Below are 22,645 nucleotides of genomic sequence, written 5' to 3' on the forward strand. Positions count from 1 at the left end.
AAAAACCCCAAAACAATGAGTCGTACCGTCATTACATCTGTGACGAAAAAGAAACAGGAAATATAGCTATCCTGAAACTGATTTTTTTAAAAAAAAGTACACAGCTGCCTGTTCGATTTTTCTCCCAAGTAACCTTTCTTTCCCCCACTTAAAAGGTCACCCAAAACTGCAGCAGGAACTATTGCTTAACGCAATCTGTACTGCAAGAAGAAACCAGTTAATGCAGTCTTAGCTTGTCTCTCGGGACTGACGGTTGCCAACAACAGCTTTTGACGGCACACCACTCAGTAGCATTGCCATGGTTGAGTCCGTGCGTATCGCAGAAGTGATCTTCGTTGGATTACTGTGGTGAGGGAGGCCACAATCAATGCTTGGAGAAGTGCCACAGGTTCCTTTGTACCTACTTAAGCATGTCAGAATGATCCCTATGAGGGGGCAGGTGTGGAAAAAAATGGGTTGTAGCAGCATTCCTGTCCCTGGGAACTTTGATGGGGGGGGATGAAGTGAGAGCATGACTCTCTGTTTACACCACTCTGTGCTCATCTCTCTGATGGCTCCTATTATTTATAACCTAGCTAGGCATAAACACTTCTTGAAAACTTAAAAAAGAAGATTTCTGTTAATAATGAACATTTATATTATTCAGGTTTGAGGTGTGTGTCTCGCCCCCCCCCCCCCAATGCATGCTGCTGAGGCAAGCAAAACGGTTCAAACTGCTTTCATTTTCTCAGACAGCCTTACCACAGCCCTGTAAAAAAGGCCGGTACTCTTATTAGTATGTTGCCAGAGTGGGGACATTTCTGAGGCATAGAAACAGCAAGCATAGCTAAAGCCCACTAAAGAATTCATGGTCGAGGTAAAATTTAAAGCAAGGCCTTCCCAGCCCATATCTTAATCTTCACTTATACACCAGTTTGTGTTTTGCAGGGTATTGACACCTGAGGCATCCAACGTTTTCTGAATTAAAATTAGAGGCACACTTCACCAATGGGATTTACTTTTAGAGAGGCTCAATGGTCAAGAATATGAACAGGATCATACCACCTGGGTCACAGATTCCAGAGCTAGCAGCCACCCATTCTAGAACCAGGTCTAATTCTAGAACCAGATCGAAAAACAAGCAACCAACACTTAACCAGCAATCTAGTCATACAAAAGATGGTGTCATTTATTCACTTGCATAACACCACAACGTCCCCATTGCAGTGGTTTTTATTTTATGGTTGAAAAGATGCTTAAGGTAGCTCGAGCTTTGTTGCCTCAAAGACAAAATCCATCTCATTAAATTTAAGACACTGTTGAGTCTTCGTTAGGGATGAACACTTGCCTCCATATTCCAAGTCGTTCATTTCCTTGGCCTTTGGTGTTTTGTAGCTTTCAATACACCTCAAGGAAATGAGAGCAATAAAGGAACGTCATAAACCTTCCAACAAGCTGCTAAGAATCAGGTGCTGGCCCAGGGCTTCCTCCCCTCCCCTGCGATGACCTTTTGGTGGCCAGAGCACAGATGCCTCCCAGGAAGCACATCTTTTCCACCCACCCCCTTCCAAGCCCAGCATGTTCCAACCACCATCAACACACCATTGCATACGGTAATTTGCTTCTGCTGGGCAGTGTGGATGAATGGGCACCTGTACAAAGAAGGAAATCATATGCTCATTCACACATCAGCTGATGCTTTGATTTCCCTACCTGGGGACAAAAGGCTACATAGCTCGTAGGTTATGGAACTGACCCTGAAACTGACCCCAGGAACCCTTAACAAACTGGGAAATAATATGTTTCGAATGTCCTGTAAAGGTATAGGGTGGGAGTCACCTAATGCGTCCTTTCAGCAGAAACCCTGCATATGGAGATTTGCTTGTGAAATGGAGTGTCCTCCCTTCTCTTCCCCGCTGCCCCCTGCCTGTGTGTTCCCCCAAAATGGCTCTGGGAGGGTCAGGAGAACCCCCGGAAAAGCATGCTGGGATGGAGTCTCAGAGAGGAGGGACTGTTCCATCTGGCAAGTTGAACCACTTGCACTGACAGAACATTCAATAATAACACAACAGTGAATTGCTCCCATAGGGTGTACACAATCTCAAGAAGCACTTTTCAGACAAAAGATGTGCAATAGCTCTAGAACATATGGAGTACATGCAACTGCCCATTTGCTTGGGGGTTGCGTTTCAGGTCTTCGCACATGTTGGCGGACCATGTGTAAGCCCACCCTGTTCTGCCCCACCCCCCGCCCTGCCCCCGTCTTGTTCCACCCCCTTTTGGGGCCACTTCCAGATCCAGAGAGATGTGTGTGTGACTGTCACACCTCAATCGGATGCATGTAAAACAGTCGCTGCCTGTACATTTAAAAACACACACCAGCATTCAGACTCCATTGATTCTAGACTAAAATGTGTGAATGCAGTCTCAAGTGTCTGGAGTGAGAAGCGACTGCTGTCCTTTTCAGCTGTGCCCAGATTGCAGCCTGTTTATTTGGTTCCATAGAATTCAATGGGGGCCACTGAGTGCCAGGCATGGGCATAGCCAGGATTTTTGTGGGGGGGGAGGCTTTTGTTAGGGAGGGCAGAACCTATTTTTATTGATTTAGGGGGGCACCTGCCCCCTGCCACCTTGGCTAGGCTCATGGTCCCAAGCCAGCCCCTCTTCCCATAGCTCTTCTCTTCCCCCAGCCCTTTTTCACCACGGTGGTCACTTGAGAGTGTGATGGGTTAATAAATGCCAAGAAGTGATGAGCATGCCCTCCCCAATCCAACATCTTCAGCTGCAGTCCTAAAAACATGAAGGGCTAAGGCCCATAGAATATACCAGGATTAATTTCTGAGTAAACACACACCTGTTTGCAGGTTTATTCAAGTGTGGGTCAAGAATGAAACAGCAAGGGAGTCACCTTAATAGTAAGATGATGAAAGAAACAGTGTGAAACACATTTATTTACAACATGTATTAATGTGGGAAGAAAATACTAATTCCTCACCAAAGCCCTGCAATCATTGCTTGCTGAAAATGAAGACATTTACACCCACTGTATTAATGCTGCAAGGGACTTTTTTATGTGTCATTATGACAGGTGGTGGAGGGAGCGAGCCACCATTCCAGTGAGTGAGCCTGTCCCTGGCTATAGGACTGGTGTTAGCCCTCTCACTGGTCAAAGCTGAAGGAGTTAAGGGGCAGAGGGATTAGGAGAGAGACCCGGCTGGGGAAGATGAAACAGGTTTGTAAACACAACTGAAACCAGTTTAGGTTAGATTTTTTAAGTAAACGAAGGGATTTTACTCTACTGAAACTTTACAGTTTACAACTTCAAAAAGAGGTACAATTAATTTTCACCTGTGAGCTGATATATATGTATTAATTAGGTATCTGTCAAAAGTGTTAGGAGAGGCAATAATTTTGAAATCAAATTGAAACGGAAAGAAAATAGAAGACCAAAGAAGAATTAATCCTAATCAAAGAGGGACGGTCAATTGTGGACAAAAGATGGACTTTGAGAAAGTCCCCAAAAGAAAGCTTAGCCAAGCAAGATCTTCTAAACTGAAATCTCAGAAAAATACCAAGATGAAGATTTTAAGGATAATCACCAAAACAAAAAACAAAAAAACCACTTCTACTATAACCAGGCTCCATCGTGGGAGCAAAGACATTTCTGTGGAATCTTCATCATAAAAGCAGGGGGAGGAGTTCAAATTGTCTGTAAATATTTTTCTGAAATGGTTTGCCCATACTTGGGCTGGGATGGCACAGCTAGGGGTTGGGGAACTGTTACTTAGCATACGGGATACCAATTGCCAGAAGAGTTTGGCTTCGTTATTTAGCGAAGCATTCAGTAACAGGGACCAGGAATTTTGTTCAAACTGCCTTTTTTTTGTGGCCAAAATGGTTTTGTACTCTTTTTTGATATTTAAATAAGTTGGAGGTAGATAATTTAAACCAGTGTTTCTATAAGCTAAATAAGAGTCCCTTAAGACTTTCTTCTTCATGTGGCACTCTTGATCAAACCAGCTGCTCCCTTTAACAATACGGGGCTTGCTGGCTAGATTTGTGTTCAGTGAGACCACATCCTGCAAATACTCAATGAGATTTTCGTAAACCGCCAGGGAATAATCTGTTGAAAGAGCATTAATTATAGTCACCATAGCTGTCAAGTTCTCCCCTTTTTTAAGGGAAATTCCCTTATGCTTAATAGGCTTCTTCACGAGAAAAGGGAAAACTTGACAGCTATGATTATAGTTGATCTTAAACTAATTGCAGTTTGTGAATTCAGTCTAGTCTCGGCTAAGATACTCAGCTCAGGGGTCCATTTTTTCCTATGCTTTGCTGACCCTTTAGCTTAACCGTTTATCTCTTGTTCTATGTGTGACCTCCGATTTGAGTTTTGGCCTGAGATGGAGAGAATCAGAGGGAGGTGATCATTCTCGGTTCCGTTATCAATACTAAAGTTTTTGATTGATTTAAAGGTCTTCCTGTTTGTGAGACAATAGTCTACTGTGCTGACTCCATCAATATTTATAAATGTAAACTCTCCTTCGCTGCCCAAAGGAAACACCTCATTTACAATCGTAAGGTCAAGACTGTAAAGAGGCCAGGCAAAAGCCGGCATACACCCGGTAGTTGGTTATGCAGTCTTTGGAGGACCTGCGAGGGGGGGGGGAGCGTAAGGAGGAAGGATTATTTTCCTTGAGTTCCGTTAGTATAGGGAGTTTAGCTTCTAGGCAGTCGTTATCGGGGCCTATTTTGGCATTCAGGTCTCCCATTATATAGAGTGGCGCATCAGGGCACTTACAGTGGTGCCTCGCTTAACGAATGCCCTGCTTAACGAAATTTCCGCTTAACGAAAGGATTTTTCGAGCGGAGGTTGCCTCGCTAGACGAATTCATTGTACGAAAAATTTGTCTAGTGAATCGCGGTTTCCCCTAGGAATGCATTGAAATTCAATTAATGCGTTCCTATGGGCAAAAAAAAAAATTCAAAAAAATTTCAATGCATTCCGATGGGATTCGCTAGACGAATTTTTCGTTATAAGAAAAGACCCGTGGAACAAATTAAATTCATCTAGCGAGGCACCAGTGTAATTTGGAGAGAGTATAATTTATTTATTTTTAAATTGTGCCGTGTACTCTCAATCTGTATTTGCAGTTTGTATGGGGGGGATATAAGCTGAAACAAGAATGATACTTTTGGGCCCAGAAAGCAAGATGATCCCCAGCACCAAGTGCTCCGAATCTTTAAACTCGATAAACTGTGTTGTCAAGGAAGTGGATACCAGTGTTACAAGGGCCCCCCTTGGACGTCCTTTCACGTACAGTTTAGTGGCCTTAACAGTTTAGTACCCACCTACCGGCTGTTATTTACCAAAGCTAGGGCTTGCCGGTCAAAGGTCAGAAGGTCAGGGGTTCGAATCCCCGCAACAGGGTGAGCGCCCGTCACTTCTTCTTCTGTTCTAGCTCTTCTTTCCTTCAGGCTTCGCAGAGTTCACAGTTGCTTGGTCCCAGCTCCTTCCAACCTAGCAGTTCGAAAGCACGTCAAAGTGCAAGTAGATAAATAGGTACCGCTCCGGCGGGAAGGTAAATGGCGTTTCCGTGCGCTGCTCTGGTTCGCCAGAAGCAGCTTAGTCATGCTGGCCACATCACCCAGAAGCTGTACGCCAGCTCCCTCGGCCAGTAAAGCGAGATGAGGGCCGCAACCCCAGAGTCGTCCACGGCTAGACTTAATGGTCAGGGGTCCCTTTACGTTTACCTATCAGAAGTTCTAAATGGTAGGCTGATATAAACTAAAGTTACCAAGGAGCTCGTATTGAGCAATCCTGTTCATTCAATCATATTTTTTTTCAGAAGAGAAGAGAACTTGAAAAACCAACATGATCACCATCTGTGCTTCCAATGAGAGGAACTTCTGCCATCAGGATGTCACTGCAGAGGAGGCCCTATTCTGTGATACCACAATGAGGTTCACCTGCTGGTAGGGCAAACTAGTGATTCTCGATCGCAGGCTAGGGAGGAAATCTCTATTGCGTTCCGCCTGCAACTCATTTTACTAAGATTCTTTCAGGTTGCAGTGACAGAGTTGTCAGAAGATGCCCTATTCCATGGTTGTGTGTCTAGGTCGGCTGGATCAGGTGGCTGCTTCCCCTTCTAACGTTCCCAGTCACTGGTGTGAGAAGTCTCTCTATGGATCTGGTCTGCCTGCATTCCAGACTCTACTGGAGGAGCAATTCTCCCTGCAAAGGTAACAGACAAGGTCACCTTATGGGGAAAACATGGGGTGGTGTTTTTATTTTTTTATTTTTAGCAGTTCATGATCAATAGCTTACCAATCTTCTGTCAGTAAATGGAGAATCATGAAGCAAGAGACTTGGGAGGAGACCTGGGCAAAGTGTGAGGCAGGTACAGATGCAAACAGGTTTTCTGGCAACTTTGAAAGTTCAGTGTCTGTGTTCGCTTGCTTTCAAACTGGCACGTACAACCAAACTATTGTGCATGGAGGCCTCTGTTTGATGTGCTTTCTCATAACTGTGAGTCTGTTTTTGGAGGTCACATGGCAAGCCTGTAAATTAAAAAGATATTTTTGAAATAAAAAGAGAGAGATTTCCAGTGCAACACTCTGCATGTCTACTCTGGTGTAAACCCATCTGGGTTCACAGGGACTTATTCCCAGCTAAGTGTGGGTAGGATTGTAGCCTTTATGATAAGGTTGCCAGACGTCCCCGTTTCCCGGGGATAGTCCCTGGATTTACAAATCAGTCCCCTGACAAAATCCATCTATTTAGTAAGAAGTTGAAAAGTGTCCCTGGATTCACAGAAAAAAATCTGGTAACCTTACTTGATGATGCATCAGACTTCATCTATATCTGCTGAAGGGGACTTAAAAATACTTGAGTGAATATGGGATGCAAAGATTTTTAATAAACTTGAGGCATGAGCTGTTCAAAGGTAAGTAAGCACTTTTGCATCTCATTCGCTTCAGTGAGAGAAAGTCAAGAAGGTGTTTAATTCTTCCATGGACACACGCTGCTTACACTGGTCTGGATTGTGCCCTTGCATTTTTCAAATACAGGTAGGTAGCCGTGTTGGTCTGGGTCGAAGTAAAATAAAAAAATTCCTTCAGTAGCACCTTAAAGACCAACTAAGTTTTTATTTTGGTATGAGCTTTCGTGTGCATGCACACTTCTTCAGATACAGTGAAATAGAAGTCCCCAGGCACTTATGTAGAGAAGGGGTGGGGATGGGGAGGGGAGGGGGGATCACTCAGAAGGGTGGTGGAAGTGGGTGATTGACTGACTGATAGCTGTTGATGACCGAAAACGACTGCAAATGGTTTTGCATGAAAAAGCAAGGGTTGAGATGGCTGAAGATCGCTTATCATGTATAATGAGATAAGAATCCAATATCTCTGTTCAAACCAAGTCCCTCCAAATAATTACTGACAAGCCCAGGAAGTCCCCAAGAATGGTCCCATTTAGTCACAATGGAGAATGATTGGCTTTTTAAAAAGGAGGGTAAAGGGAGGTTAACTGTAAGCGTTACCGCAAATGTTCACTTATAGCCCTTGCCATAAAACTAATTAACAACACCATCTAATAATAAATCAGGTTTTAAAATCCCGAGTCCTAGTGTGATCTTCCCAGAGCATCCCTGTGGTCCATCACTGGCTCCAGGCAGAGGACAATTGACCTTTCGAGAGACGAAGAGATGAGGCAATCAGGGATGCCTATGACAGGAGCGCAGGAAATGGAATCTGAAGCAGAAAATTGCTCTCACCGTATTACTAACACATCTAATTTGAGGACATCCTGGCAGAATCAAATTCACACAGAGAGACATGCAGGAAGGGGATAAAAACTGGGAAAGATCTGGTTGTTTGCGGGAAGACTTTCTGGGGCTGTGTGTGTGTGTGTGTGAGAGAGGAAGAGACCCACAGGTCTTGGGAGGGGCCAGACCTGGTGATTAAGGCTTTGGTATTTTATAGTGCCCCAAACTCCACCCTGGGAGCCAGCAAGACAGCGGTCCTGTTGGTTATGTGTATCTCCCTGTCTGTCACCCTGGCAACGGAGCCTAGCTCTAACCTTTTCCCCTCTCCTGCCTGCCTAGCTGATAGCTATTCAATCAAACGGTGCACACGGAAAGCTCATACCAATGACAAACTTAGTTGGTCTCTAAGGTGCTACTGGAAGGAATTTTTTATTTATTTTGTTTTAAAGTACCCATAAATACTTTGGAGGGAACTACAGTAGTCAGATTACTCCAGGAATGTAGGTGTTTAATTTTATCCTTCCAGGCTTGACTGGTGGTTTAGCACTTGTGATTTTAAGCAAACCTTCATTAGCAAAGAGAATGAAACCCTAGTCAAGAACAATTATTTGGGCACAAGATTTAGGACATAATATACAAATGGAAGACTGGGGGAAACTATGGAAAGTAAATTTAAAATTTACTAATTGTATGATTCTGAAAGAGAATTATATGAAAATGATGTATTGATGGTATGTAACTCCTGTGAAAACTGCTAAAATGTATAGAACAAGTTCTAATAAGCGCTGGAAGTACAAAGAGAAGGAAGGCACTTTTGACCATATGGTGGAATTGTAAAGTAATCAAAAGCTACATAGTGGGAAATAATTTATGATGAAATGAAAAAGATGTTTAAAATAACGTTTGTTTAGAAAAACCCAGAAGCTTTTTTGTTTGGCATTGCAGGACAGGACTTGCCAAAAGAGCGGAAGAAGCTGTTATGAAAAATGTACCCCAAAATGCGTTGCCTTTTAAGAAGGACAGACGCGGGTCGGAAGCTCCAAAATTTGCACTAAGTTCAGCTCCGCCGGGAAAATGACAGAGACCACACGATGCTGTCAGGAAAAACAAACTGATCCTTTTATTACAGAAAAGAAAGAACTACAGCTGTAGGGTCCCTGCCTCTGGAAAGAAGGAAGGAACCCCGGGAAATGGTGAAGCCCCTTTTTATGCCTTCCTGTCCCTGCGTGAAAATCCCTGGACTGGGAGGGAGGGGAAGGACAAGGAGGATGGGTGGCGATCGGATTAGCTGGGTGGGGAGATGACTTTTTCTTTCAGATGGCGGGATGTCAATTGCTCTTCTCCCGTCGCTGATGGTGCTCCCTGTTGTTTGGCAGGAGGGGCAACCAGTTGAGATGGGTGCAGAGGTGGGGCAGTTCCTGGCAATTTCCGTGGGGTGGAAGTCCGCCCGGCAGGTGTTTTCCTCCAGGCCATGGAAGGGTGGGCTACGTTGAGGATGGCATTTTATTTGAATAAAGTTGTTCCAGCTAATCCCTCTATTGTCCGTGTGTCCTTGAATGGGTATAGGGTGGTAGTAGGGCAAGGTTCAGGTGGGTTGGGGTCATACAGGGTTCATACAGAAAATATACCTGGAAAACATACCTAATACAGGGATTTCTAATTAAAAGGTAGCAGTCCTGACATATACAGTTCTAAGATATAAAACAGCAATTCTAATAGAGAGATACTAGCAATTCTAATACAGAGGCAGCGGATAAAGATTTCATGGTAAGAGAACATATAATAGGCTGTATTATTAACTTGAGTAGAAAAGTGTCACTTTGGATTTGGGCGGTTTCCCCCCTTCCTTCTTCTGGAAACATTGTTTTGTTCTGGGCGGAGGGGAGGTGGAGAGGGGAAATGTGTGAGTTTATGCTAACTGTTGTGCATATGCAGATCCTTAAGCCTTCCTTCAGGCAGGGTCGTGTCCTAGCGGGAGGGGTGGGGAGACAGGGAAGATGGCATTGAACAGGATTCTGGGTATTGCAGCTGTCAAATTCTGTCACCCCTCTCTGTTCATTAATAATGGTGTCCTGCAACCCCCCCCCCCAATATGATTTTATAATAAAGCTATTCCAGTATGCTACAACAGCAGCTAGGAGTTTACTAGCCCCAAAATGGAAGGAGGACAAGATGCCAAAGAAAGAAGAACGGCAAGCAAAACTGGTGGACTATGCCGAAATGGTGAAGCGTACAGGAAAACTCAGAGACAAGGACAATAAAGACTTTTTAAAAGACTGGGAACTGTTTGTGATGTACTTACAGAAATATTGTAAATAAGTGGACTCACTAGCAGGGTTTGAGTAAACACAATTAAGGGGGAAAGTGTTAGGATCTCATACACACGAGAATAACCCTGGTAGAGACACATGCCCGACTGGCATGTTCTCTCCCTCCTGGTTGATCTTTAGAGAGCTTCAAAAACTTTCTTCTGCCTGAACATCACAGCGACTGATGCCAAGAAACATCAGCACACTTACGGATCCCTGGTTAATAGCTGCTCACAAAGCTCCTATGCTCTGGAACCTGGTTTTGGATACCTAGAATTTTGTAAGTCAAGCAACTGTATCCTATGACCCCTTAGAGTGCTGAATTCAAGCACCCACAATTGGGTTGCAACATGATCCAAAGTGGCTTGAAACAGGAGCACTAACACCATGAAAACAAAGGGTAAATATTAAGAAATGGCTCCCCAAATGCATGTTTGAGTTAAAAATGGGTCCTATATCTGCAAAGGTTGAAGAGGCATTTCCATGAGTTACCTAATTATTAGATAATATAAGATGCTGTATAAATTACTATTCAAATTATCTGATTAACTACTTGCATTAACTGCAAGAATGTATGTGACAGTGGATTTAAACCTCTGGGCCTAACTTTGCACTCAGCCATTTTGCTGTGTGCTATATGCAACCACATATTTGAAATGAGAAACTGAGGATACCCAAAATGGTTCATAGAGGACTATGAACTGTCTAGTTTGTGATGGTGACAAGCAATAATCACTGTTTTGAGTAGCATCTTTATTTCATTGCTTTTAAAAAATAATCATTTTTTATTGATTTTTTTTGGTGATGGGAAACAAAATGAAACACAGACCGCAAACCAGTAACAAATTACAAAACAATGGTACTGTACAGGTAAAGCATGGAATACGGAGCGAATTGAAACACAGAGCTAGGTAACAGGTGTGTGGGAGAAATACTAACCAAGGAACAAGCTGGGGGGCATAATTATGATAGAATAATTGAATTGAATAGAAGAATATGATAGGATAATTGATCAAATAAACCAACTCCGCTTGGCTCCAGAAGCTGCATGTGAACTAGTATTCTGCTGCAGGTGAGGGAGATGTAATACCGGTACAATGTTAGGCATGTTAAGTCTGGAATTGTGGTTCCCCGGTGACCTTCGATGGCCTGAGACTTGCTTTTAAAAGTGTGGCATATTTTATGGAGAACTGCTGAAGCCGATTCACAACCTGCACAGGGAACCCCAGATCTGCCACAGAGGCTGGGGAGAGCATCATTAACAAACTACAGAGGCATCTGTCCTCGTGGTGCGCACACAATTAATTTGCCCCATCCTCACTGTTTTCGGATTTCTCAAAAGCTGTTGCACATTCTGTTTCCTAAAAGTGAGTGTGGGATTAGTATTCACACCACAAACAGGGGTCCGCCTTTCAAGCCACCTTCAACTTTCATCTCTGCCAAGCAGTTCTGGCTTCCTGGTGACTGTTACCTGTGTGATGATAACTCTCGATTTGTCACAATCACATCGTGCCATTGTGGGTGTACTTTATATCTATAGAAAAGTGTGAAGATCTTATTTTTTCACATTATAATATTTACTCTGAATCATTCTTGTGGCCTTTTCTTCAACTGTTACAAATATTTCCATTCTTGGCATCCCTCCGCCCCCCCGCCCCCCGTTTTCCTTTTATATTGCTCAGGAAGTCAGAGTTGCCATCTGGCTAATTTGAAAGCGATTGTTTTTTTTATGGCCTTACCAGTTGTTGGCTTGCAGGCTGTTTTGGATGCTCAGGTTTGTTTATTTTCCTAGATTGTTTTTCTTCTCTCTGCGGGTGCCCAGAGAAATCCTAAAAGTGCTTGAATGTTAAGGTCAGGAGGACAGACAGTTGAAGGGGACCACACACCATCTTTTCTCTCTAACCCTTTCTTTTCCTTTTGAAAACCCAGCTACAAACAGACAATAATAAAACATTGTGATAGGTAAATCCCTGCAAATCAGTCTCACTGGTGCCAACACATGACCATTTATTTCTGTGTTGCCTTAACATCTCTGTCCTGTCTTCTAGCTCTAATGCCTTCCCCCAAATGAACAGATATAATTGCAAAACCCAGACAATCCTTAATGAACATACACAGCAGCCGGTCACACAATTATTTATTATTACGTTTAAGGCTCCAATACTTTGGCCACCTCATGAGAAGAGAAGACTCCCTGGAAAAGACCCTGATGTTGGGAAAGATTGAGGGCACTAGGAGAAGGGGACGACAGAGGACGAGATGGTTGGACAGTGTTCTCGAAGCTACGAACATGAGTTTGACCAAACTGCAGGAGGCAGTGGAAGACAGGAGTGCCTGGCGTGCTATGTTCCATGGGGTCACGAAGAGTCAGACACGACTAAACAACAACAACAACAACAACCTTCTTTTACTCCTCAAAAATCATCCAGTGATGCAGAAGTCCCCAAATTGACAGGAAAGTCCCCAGGTTAACTATCCAAGTGGGCTTTCACCTGAAGGAATTCCACAGCAGAAAAAGTATTGGCCCTTGCAGTCACCCGTCTTTCTTAGGGAGCACAGAGTCTCCCCAGCATATCACAGACCTAGTAGTTAATAAGGTAGAAAACCTGTGTTTGGACTGTGCTTTTTCAACTGCAGTTGGGTGTACCCTCCCTCATGAGGAAAAAACAATAATCTTATGCACAGAAAACAATAGTGTCAGGGAGATGGCTAGCAAGAATCATTTCAGCTGATACTGAGTTTTCTATGTGGCGAACCATCCAGTCACATAAGCTACAAGCAATCTGAAGTGGCTACGTCCACTACAGCCCAGCCATTTTATTGATGGATAGATTGATTGATATGCTGCCCATCTGACTGGGTTCCCCCAACCACTCTAGGTGACTTCCAAAAAATTAAAACACAGTAAGACATCAAACATTAAAAAAACTTCCTTATACAGTGGTACCTCAGGTTACAGACACTTCAGGTTACAGAAATAAAACCTCAGTTTAAGAATTTTGCTTCAGGATGAGAACAGAAATCGCACGGCGGCAGCAGGAGGCCCCATTAGCTGGTACCTCAGGTTAAGAACAGATTCAGGTTAAGAACGGACCTCCAGAACGAATTAAGTTCTTAACCCGAGGTACCACTGCAAAGGGTTGCCTTCAGATGTCTTCTAAAAGTCAGATACAGTAGTACCTCGGTTTACAAACACAATTGGTTCCAGAAGTCTGTACTTAACCTGAAGCGTACTTAACCTGAAGTGAACTTTCCCATTGAAAGTAATGGAAAGTGGATTAATCCATTCCAGACAGTCCGTGGAGGACTTAAACTGAAGCCTACTTAACCTGAAGCGAACTTTCCCATTGAAAGTAATGGAAAGTGGATTAGTCTGTTCCAGATGGGTCCGCGGAGTACTCAACCTGAAGCGTACTTAACCCGAGTACGAGTGTAATTGGTTCCGGAAGTCCGTACTTAACCTGAAGCGTACTTAACCTGAAGCGAACTTTCCCATTGAAAGTAATGGAAAGTGGATTAATCTGTTCCAGACGGTCTGTGGAGTACTTAAACTGAAAATACTCAAACCGAGGCGTACTTAAACCGAGGTATGACTGTAGTTGTTATTTCCTTTACATCTGATGGGAAGATGTTCCACAGGGTGGGCACAACTACTGAGAATTCCCTCTGTCTGGTGCTCTGTGGTCACTTAGTCCACAACAATGGACTTAGTCCAGATATAGGTTTACCACTAAGAAAGTAGGGCTTAGGGTACAAAGGGACTCTTATCTCAGGCATTCCGCATAGCTGCCAAGTATCCCGTATCCGCTGGGAAAACCCCTTTTTTCTTACCATTTCCCGGCGGCCTCCCGTTTAGGTTAAAATCCCGGTATTGTCCCTTAAATCGGCTTCGGCCCGGCGGCCATTTTTCTGGTGCCGCTTTGCCCTTCTATGGGCACCAGAAAATGGCGGCGCCGGTGCCGGAAGTCGCTTCCGCGCATGACCGGAAGTTGCGTGACGCGACTTCCAGTTGCGCTTTGCCCTTCTATGGGCATCAGAAAATGGCGGCGCCGGTGCTGGAAGTCGCTTTTACGTGTTTCCGGTCATGCGCGGAAGCGACTTCCGGCGCTGGCGCTGCCATTTTCTGGTGCCCATAGAAGGGCGAAGCGCCACCGGAAGTTGCGTGACGCAACTTCCGGCCATGCACGCGCTGCCGATCCCGGATCTTTATGTCCGGAACTTGGCAGGTATGGGCATTCCGAGACTTGGTCTGGGAAACAGGCATTGGCTGAGCTTCTTGTTCCGCTTGGGCTGCCAATCAAAGTAGGGAAGTACCAGGCATTTCCTATGTGCTGTAGCTGTCCATGCCCGGCCTACGTAGTCTGGGAAGTCAGGTGATGCTGAAGGACCAATTCTCACGGACGTTCTTTCCTCTGATCAGCCAGTTGCTGAGGGAGGTCACCTCGTGCTTTAGCCTGTGTCTTTATCTGCACCTTCCAAGGGACCTTCCTACATTTAGCCTGAAGTGTAATGCATTCCTCCAGTTATTCTGGACCAGGAAGTAAACGATCAACACTAGGATTTTGAACAGGGCCCCTGGATACCAAATGGGAGTCTCTGCCTTGTGATCAAAACATCACCTGCCACCTGGGTGCCTGGTCTTTGAAGGCCACCCTATAAGAGCACTGTGTGATGGATATCACTGCTTGGGAGCAGGCTGAAGAACTAGACTACCTAGCCATGGATGCTTTCGCTGAGATTCCAAAATGGCAAAAAAGACAATCACGGGAATGTATAATCAGAGCAAAAACAAAAACAAAACTATGCCGTGATAAATCCCCGAAACGAGATATTGATAAAGTGAATAATACTAAAACTCAACTCATGATTACTCAAAGAAACATAATAGGTTTAAACTTCCCAAAAGAAACTTTGATATAGAAAAGACATGAATTTCTCAAAGTAACCTCTAAATAAAGTAAACCTTGACGAGGTGCCGGCTAAGTGACTCGTTTCACTGGAAAATCTCTGTTTCCTCAGAAGAAAAATGTTTAGGGGCTGAGGTTTCCTTATAATCAAAAACTAATCAGAAGCTGTTTTGTTTTTGTTTTCACTGAGATTCCTGCATTGCAGGGGGTTGGACTAGATGACCCATGGCATCCCTTCCAACTCTACCATTCTGTGATTCTATGATCTTAGACGGAGGACCGGCCTTGGGGCCAAGCCTGTAGTCTCTGTACTTCTGTTGCAATGTATGCTTATCATTGGATCTGAACAGCTTTTATTCCTCATGCTGTGAGAAGCCATAAAAATGAAGGACTGAAGTGAATGATGGCGGTCCATCCATCAGCTTTAGAGATGCAAAGAGGCATTTCCGTGAGTAACCCAATTATCAGTTTAGATCATATAAGCTGCTATATATAATTAGCAGCCACAGTCTTGGGCATCGACTGCAGATGGCCCGCAATTGTTGCCTGAGCTCATTGACAATCAAATTATTTGCACTTCCAGATTTCTGTTGAGGAAAGGTTCAAGCCAAGGTACAAATGACGGCGGAAGCGCTTTTCGTTCGGGCCTTCATCGCTTCTGATATATTAGACAAAGAAGCAGAAGCGAGGCATTTTATAAACTCAATGTGCTGCTCTGGCTTCCATCATTTTCAGTGGTTAATATCTCCTTGGAGAGCAGGGCTTTTCCAGTCAAGACACTGAAACTTCAGAATACACTTCCTTAGGAGATCAGTCTGGTTTCCTCCAGATGTTGTTTGACTACAAGGACCATCGTCCCTGATCATTGGCTGTGCCCCTGGAGTAGATGATTGGGGGGGACAGGGACGACAACCTGCTGTGCCTGAGACGCAGATCCACACCATACATTTGAAGTACTTCCTGTACACATACCTTCCCCAAGAGTCCTGGGAGCTGTAGTCCTCCCCTCACAGAGATACAAACTACAGCTCCCGGGATTCTTTGAGGGAAATCAGGTGTGCGTTGGATGTGCTTTAAATACCGTATTTACACGAATCTAATGTGCCATTGAATTTTATGTGCACCTCTATTTTCAAAACCTTGAAACCAAAAAAGTATTTCCTATGTCAGCTGTGTTTTTCAAGCTTGCAATCGCATCTAATGCACCATAAAATATAATGTACATCCCAATTTTCATGATGTAATTTGCCCATAAAAGGTGCATATTACATTCGAGTGAATACAGTATGTGGCATCGATCTGATCACAACAGTGTCGTAGCCAGTCAGAGGAGACAATATTCTGAGATAATAGTCTGAGCTGGCATGAGGCGGTTTCTTATGACCCCTGGCAACCTGCCTCTCATTGAGGAGTCCCCAGTGTGTGAGCATGCATGCTTATGTGATGTGTCTCTGGTGCAGAGTGTGCACACACACACAGAGAGAGGTCCTTGCATTGCAAGCCCTCCCTCCATATCTTTCCTACCTGTCATAATTCCATTACAGATGAAAAAATACGTTTTAAAGAGGCTTTAACGGCAACGCTCCAAAACACGACCAACCATTCCAAGTCTTATTGACAAAGTGATGTAGAGTTTCTGTACAAATAATCTGCATGGAAAAGGCAAAAACCAATTTAGGAGCGACTTGTGAGCATGATTTAAATTTAACGTGACTTGTGAAGAAATTGTAAAACAGAAGGGCTGCAATTTATCCCCCACAACACCCCCGCCCTCTTTTTAATTCTCTTCCTTGCATAATTTCCCTTTTTGCTTTCCCAGACAGACTTCATTAGCATCTCCCTCAATTACTCTGCAGAGACGCTATTAACATACATCCCCGTCTTGCTTGGGGACTTGAGTTTTATTTAACAGTTGCTTCGCTAGTCAGAGGAGAATTTCGCTAGGCTGCTCAATGTCTTAAAGGGGTTTGCTGGTGGTTGTGATAATGCGAGTCTCAAATAATTCAGGCAGATGAAATCTGGAGGGCATAGTCATGGCAACAACTACTACTTCCTGTGTGCAGAGGCCAGGGAGCAGGCCTTAGGGAGCAAGACAACAGAGGTTGCCAACCAAACTGTAATGTGCGAGGAGGATCTAACGCAGTTTAGGAGTTGACAGCCCCTTCACAAACTCAGTCATCTTTCAACAGCGGCATTAGAAGCACAGGCAATGAGGCTGAGATAGGACAGAGGCTGGTCTTAGGCCATCAAGTGAGTTCAAGGTTAAAGCGAGATTCGAATGGATGGAGACTTTCCCCCCAGCATACTTGGCAATGCTACAGCAGTTCTCTTGGTGCGCAGATATTAATTCAGATCACATTTCAAAATGTATGCTGAGGGCAAAAGGAACACGTCTATCAATTCTAGAGTGGCTCTGGAATTTACAACCAGCCTCTAATTTGACTGGAGCCGAAGCTGTAAAATTGGAGCTGCACTTGCAGTGCTCAGAAATAAATTATACTGAAATTGAGGGGGGGGGCAGGTTGGTGTCCAAGTAAATGCATTCAGGCTGAGCTGCCAGTCAGCCGAGATCCAAGCCCTTGACTGTGAATCAGGTTGACAGTTACAAACGGCGTACATTTCTCTGCCTTAATTCAAGGGATCTATTGACATTTCATCATACAAATCTTTGCCAGCCTTGACAATTCATTTCCCCCGGAATTCCTTCCTTGATTGCTTCCCTGGCGGCAGCAATATAACACGCAGCTCTTTGGATTAGCTGCGAAGGAAATGCATTGCCCTTAAGAGTAGCTTTCCGTCCCTTAAAGGGGGTTCCTTCAGGGCAAATAAAAACCCCTCTTCCTGCTTTTAAAAGTTTGGGCAAAGCCAGGAAGACTATTTACGGACATAAGCTCAGGGTACCATACCCTCCAACATTTCTCTGATGAAAATAGGGATGTCCCATTTCATAATGATAATTTTACTATTTATACCCCCCACATCTTAATTGGTTGCCCCAGCCACTCTGGGCAGCTTCCAACGTATATAAAAAACATGCGTAATAAAAAATGAAACTTTTTTTTAAAAAAAAAACCCTCCCTGTACAGGATTGCCTTCAGACAGCTCAGGGGTCGATTAACTCCAAACCCTCCAACATTTCTCCAATGAAAAAGGGACATCCTAAGGAAAAGCAGGACATTCCGGGATCAAATTGGAAACCGGGATGACTTCTCTAAATCAGGGATGTCCCTGGAAAATAGGGACACTTGGAGGGTCTGTGGTAGTTAAAACCCCTTCCATTGATGGAAGCTGCTGCCCTCAGATCTATAGCTGGACCTTTTTTGTGGCACTTCAGCACTTTTGCAGACAAAGTAAAAAAAAAGGCATTTCCTTTGCACAAATTACCGCCTGAACTCCAAAGCGACTGCTAACCTTCTGCTTCCTTTGCTGCTCAGGGTTTTTACAGCCTTTTGAGCAGGATGACCTTTTGTAAGCCTTTTCCTCAGCCTTTGGTATCCAAAGGGAATCCTGTTGGTGGAGCAGGGGGGGGGCGTGCAGCTGTAGAGAGTGCGTGTTTCCCAATGGTCCCACTCTAGGAGCCTTTTTGCGCCTGAGGCAGGAGGAGGTGGTCGAATTATGGACTCCTCCACCTTCAGACTTCTGGCTGGGCAGCAGGATGTGTGTATCACCCCCATTCCTCCAGAGAACTCCTTACATGTCACAGAGGGGCACGCCAGGAAGAAGCCCCTGCAAAAGTAACAAGAAAGAAAGAAGCAGGGATTTTTTTGTTTTGTTTTTTTCATAACCCAGTCTGCTTCATGTTTACCTGAGAATGATAACTGATTACATTATTTGGGCAGTCTGGCGATTCCTTTGTAATGGTAAATACTCAGTTCCTGAGTCCAGGTCACAGGCTCGCCCTGTTAGGGTTGCCAGACTCAATAGAGGACAGGACTTCTGTGCCTTTAATTGCCCTGCTCTCTTTTGAGTCTGGAAACTTTAAAGAGAAACCAGCAGACCCTTTGGCTTGGAGATTAAACAAAGGGTCTGCTGGTTTCTCTTTAAGGTTTCCAGACTCAAAAGAGAGCAGGGCAATTAAAGGCACAGAAGTCTTGTCCTCTATTGACTCTGGCAACCCTACGCCCTGTTCATATCTTAAATGTGCCCTTAAGACAGGATTTGTGAAAGAGACAATGGGGAGATTTCCCATTTCCTTCGACCTTGCAGAGAAATATTTGAGGTCATTTTGGGAGAGAGAAAATGGTTCCGGGACTTTTCTGTGGGTTTCAGACCTGTGGTTTACATATTTGTATGTGTTTGCCTGTTGGTACATTTATGAACATCTATTTTAAATATATAGAAGACTTTAAAATTCTTATAACAATGTGCCTATGGATTTTGAATGAAGAGGTGCAAAGTGACAAGTTCACAAATATGTGAGCTTGTTTCCAGTCTCGGCCTAGTTGAGGGAAATATATTCCTTCTATCACATACTCTATCAAAGTTATCTGCTGCCAAAATTACCGGTAGATTAGTTCTGCTTCCGATCCTTTCGGAGAAATTTGCTGTGTTCTGCTGGAGTCACAGAAATGTTTCTCAGGAATGCTGAGCGCTGCATAAAAATCCAGCGGCTCCTGTGTACTGCATGCGAACAAAACAAGCACTACCAGTCAGTGACATCCCAATAGCTCAGTCAGTATAGCATGAGCCTCTCAATCTCAGGGCCATGGGTTCAAGCCCCATGTTGGGCAAAATATCCCTGCATTGCAGGGGGTTGGACTAGATGATCCTCAAGGTCCCTTCCAGCTCTACAATTCTATGATGCAGCGTGCCCTGACATGAAAGATACACACGCAGTTTTGCATACAATGGCATACTGTATTGTGTGATCAGTAGTACAGTATTCATACTATGGAACCCCTGAATCATCTTGCGGCAAGCAAATGCATCAGTATATTTCAAAGTTCCAGTGCAGCACAAGAGTTTTAGTGGAAAAGTAATTTAAAACATGTGAATGAAGACAAGAGGATGTCTAGTTTTAGACACATTCATGGAGGCAAGACCTATCCATTATTGTTTTCCAATAATTAAATGGAGCCCCCAAGTTCAGAGGCAGTATATCTGTGAGTCCTGGATACATTCTGGCAGTAATGGAATAATCTTATCAAGGATTTGAATTATAACATATTAGGGTTTCCACGGGCAAAAATATACAGTTGAACTTTTAATAGAAGCTTTATATAGGGTTGCCATATTTCAAAAAGTAAAAACCAGGACACCCCGAAAGTTGTTGAGCTCTGACTTGCCAAAGATCCAGGACAAAGCGCCGCCTATCGAAAATCCCCCCCCTGGAGGTCAATTCCGCCTTTGAAATCCTGGTAATGTCCGGGAAAATCTGGACATATGGCAGCCCTACTTTATAAAAAGTTATGGTGGGCATATATGTAAAACAAGAAGGAGGGGGGGGAGTAATTTCAGAATTGTGCTGTTCTTTTATTTCTTGCATTATATTTTTATTGTGCAGACAAAGGACCATATTCCAGAGTGGCTAAAAAGACAATACAAAGGCCTTTACAAATTTAAAAACACACACAAATCATGTGAGTGAAAGTATAGACTGGAGGAAGATCCAATATGACAGTGCCAGAATAATGTAGTGAGGCTGATTTCCCCTGGCTAAGATTCTTGCTCAGACAGAAACTGTGCAATTCCTTAGGGTGGGATATTTCATTAAAATAATAACAATAAAGAAATGGTGCAATTCCTTGGTGGCTCTGTCAGCTGGCAGATGCCATCGTGCCCTTTCCCTTGTTTCCACATTCCCCGGGCATGTGGACATTTGGAGCAGAGTTCTGACAGGGAGTGAGAAGCAAGCTTGATCTGTCTTGCCCAACCTAGCCTGCAATCCAAACCCCTCTTACCTGGGAGTAAGCCCCATTGAATTCAGTAGGATTTGCTGCTGAGTAGATACAGTTAGCCTTGCAGCCTTGGCAACGAAGCCTTCTTCAATAACCAAGTTTATATTAACCTAGGGGTGGGGAACCTCAGGTCAGGGAGCTCAATGCGTCCCTCGAGGCCTTTCTGTCTGGCCCTTAGAACTGTCCTCAGGCCACACCAATCATTGTCCCTGCTTTGCATCCAGAGTTTTTGCCTGGCTAGAGTGTGTTGCTGAACTTTGTTCATGCCTCCTGCTTGCCTGGATGAAAGTGGTGTGTGTGTGTGTGTGTGTGTGTGTGTGTGTGTGTGTGTGTGTGTGTACAAACTATCCCAGCATCCAAAGTTAAGATCTGCATTGGTTTCTCTGCTTTCTTTTACCTCTTGCTTCCCACAACAGGCACGGCCCCATCTCTTTCCTCCTCTGCGGGTTCACTGTCTGCAAGGCCTGAAAGGGTCAAGTCCAGGCAAGAGCTGCTGGTCCAACTTCACCGGAGTCAAGTTTGGGATGAGAAAAATGCAAGTGTTTGCATGAATATATAATATTGATGGAGGCAGGGTGCTTTTGGGTGTCATCAAACTGCCCTGGGATAAACAGCAGGCAGCAGGACAATTTTGCAAGGTCCATATTCACCAAGCACATGGCAAGATGATGGCAGAGGTGATCAGGTTCGCATTGTAAGAAGACAATAAAAGAGCGGTGAACTTTGCTATCAGCTCCTTCATTGTACTTGTGATGTCTGTTTTGGGGAAATGCATCAGGAATATCTTTTCTCCTCCCTACTCCTGCGGCAAAACTAAATCTACTCATGTTTGTTTTTGTTTAGTCGTTTAGTTGTGTCCGACTCTTCGTGACCCCATGGACCAGAGCACACCAGGCACTCCTGTCTTCCACTGCCTCCCACAGTTTGGTCCAACTCATGTCCGTAGCTTCGAGAACACTGTCCAACCATCTCATTCTCTGTCGTCCCCTTCTCCTAGTGCTCTCAATCTTTCCCAACATCAGGGTCTTTTCCAGGGAGTCCTCTCTTCTCATGAGGTGGCCAAAATATTGGAGCCTCAGCTTCAGGATCTGTCCTTCCAGTGAGCACTCAGGGCTGATTTCCTTCAGAATGGATAGGTTTGATCTTCTTGCAGTCCATGGGGCTCTCAAGGGTCTCCTCCAGCACCATAATTCAAAAGCATCAATTCTTCGACGATCAGCCTTCTTTATGGTCCAGCTCTCATAGGACCTAGTCATAGGACCTGCCAAAGTGAAGGTAGGAGTGTATACCTAGAGATCAGCGCTCACTCCCCACCCACTCCTGCCTCACATTTGCAGCTTGAGCCGGTCTCATTCCACACTTCCAGAGAATGATCATCGGACAATCTGGTCTTTCTCCACATGCCCCACACGCTTCTCATGACCCACATACCTCCACCTTTTCACAAATGTATCTTTAAAGGAATTCTGTAGGTTTCTGCAGCCATGTCCTTTGTTGCCTTGTATCTGAAAACAACAATATTGGGATCATCCTTTTAAAAAAATTGAAATGAAATTGAAAAGTGATATGAGGCGGGGCAGAGCTAGTGGTGAGATGTGAGAACTTAGCTGGTCAGTATGGCTCAGAGACAGCTTCTGCTGCAGACAAGCGGAACCAGTTTTCCCAGAGCTCAAGTCTGAACAGAATTAGGTATGTCTGTTGAAAGTGGGGCAATGCAATTCCAGAATGCAGTGGCTCCCTTGTTTATTTATTATTAAAATTTGGTTAATGCCAGAGTGATGTGGCTT

At 44.2% G+C, this 22,645-nt stretch overlaps 1 long non-coding RNA gene across 1 annotated transcript; it reads left to right on the forward strand.

Annotated features, from left to right (window-relative positions):
• Nucleotides 1–3,122: 3,122 nt before the first annotated feature.
• On the forward strand, nt 3,123–9,456 carry LOC132591241 (uncharacterized). The gene is made up of 3 exons (XR_009556858.1): nt 3,123–3,211; nt 5,829–6,222; nt 8,691–9,456. It is a non-coding gene; the product is annotated as an uncharacterized LOC132591241 (long non-coding RNA).
• The last annotated feature ends 13,189 nt before the right edge of the window (nt 9,457–22,645 follow it).

The sequence above is a fragment of the Zootoca vivipara genome, chromosome 16 (assembly GCF_963506605.1).
Source record: "Zootoca vivipara chromosome 16, rZooViv1.1, whole genome shotgun sequence".
Lineage (NCBI taxonomy): Eukaryota > Metazoa > Chordata > Lepidosauria > Squamata > Lacertidae > Zootoca > Zootoca vivipara.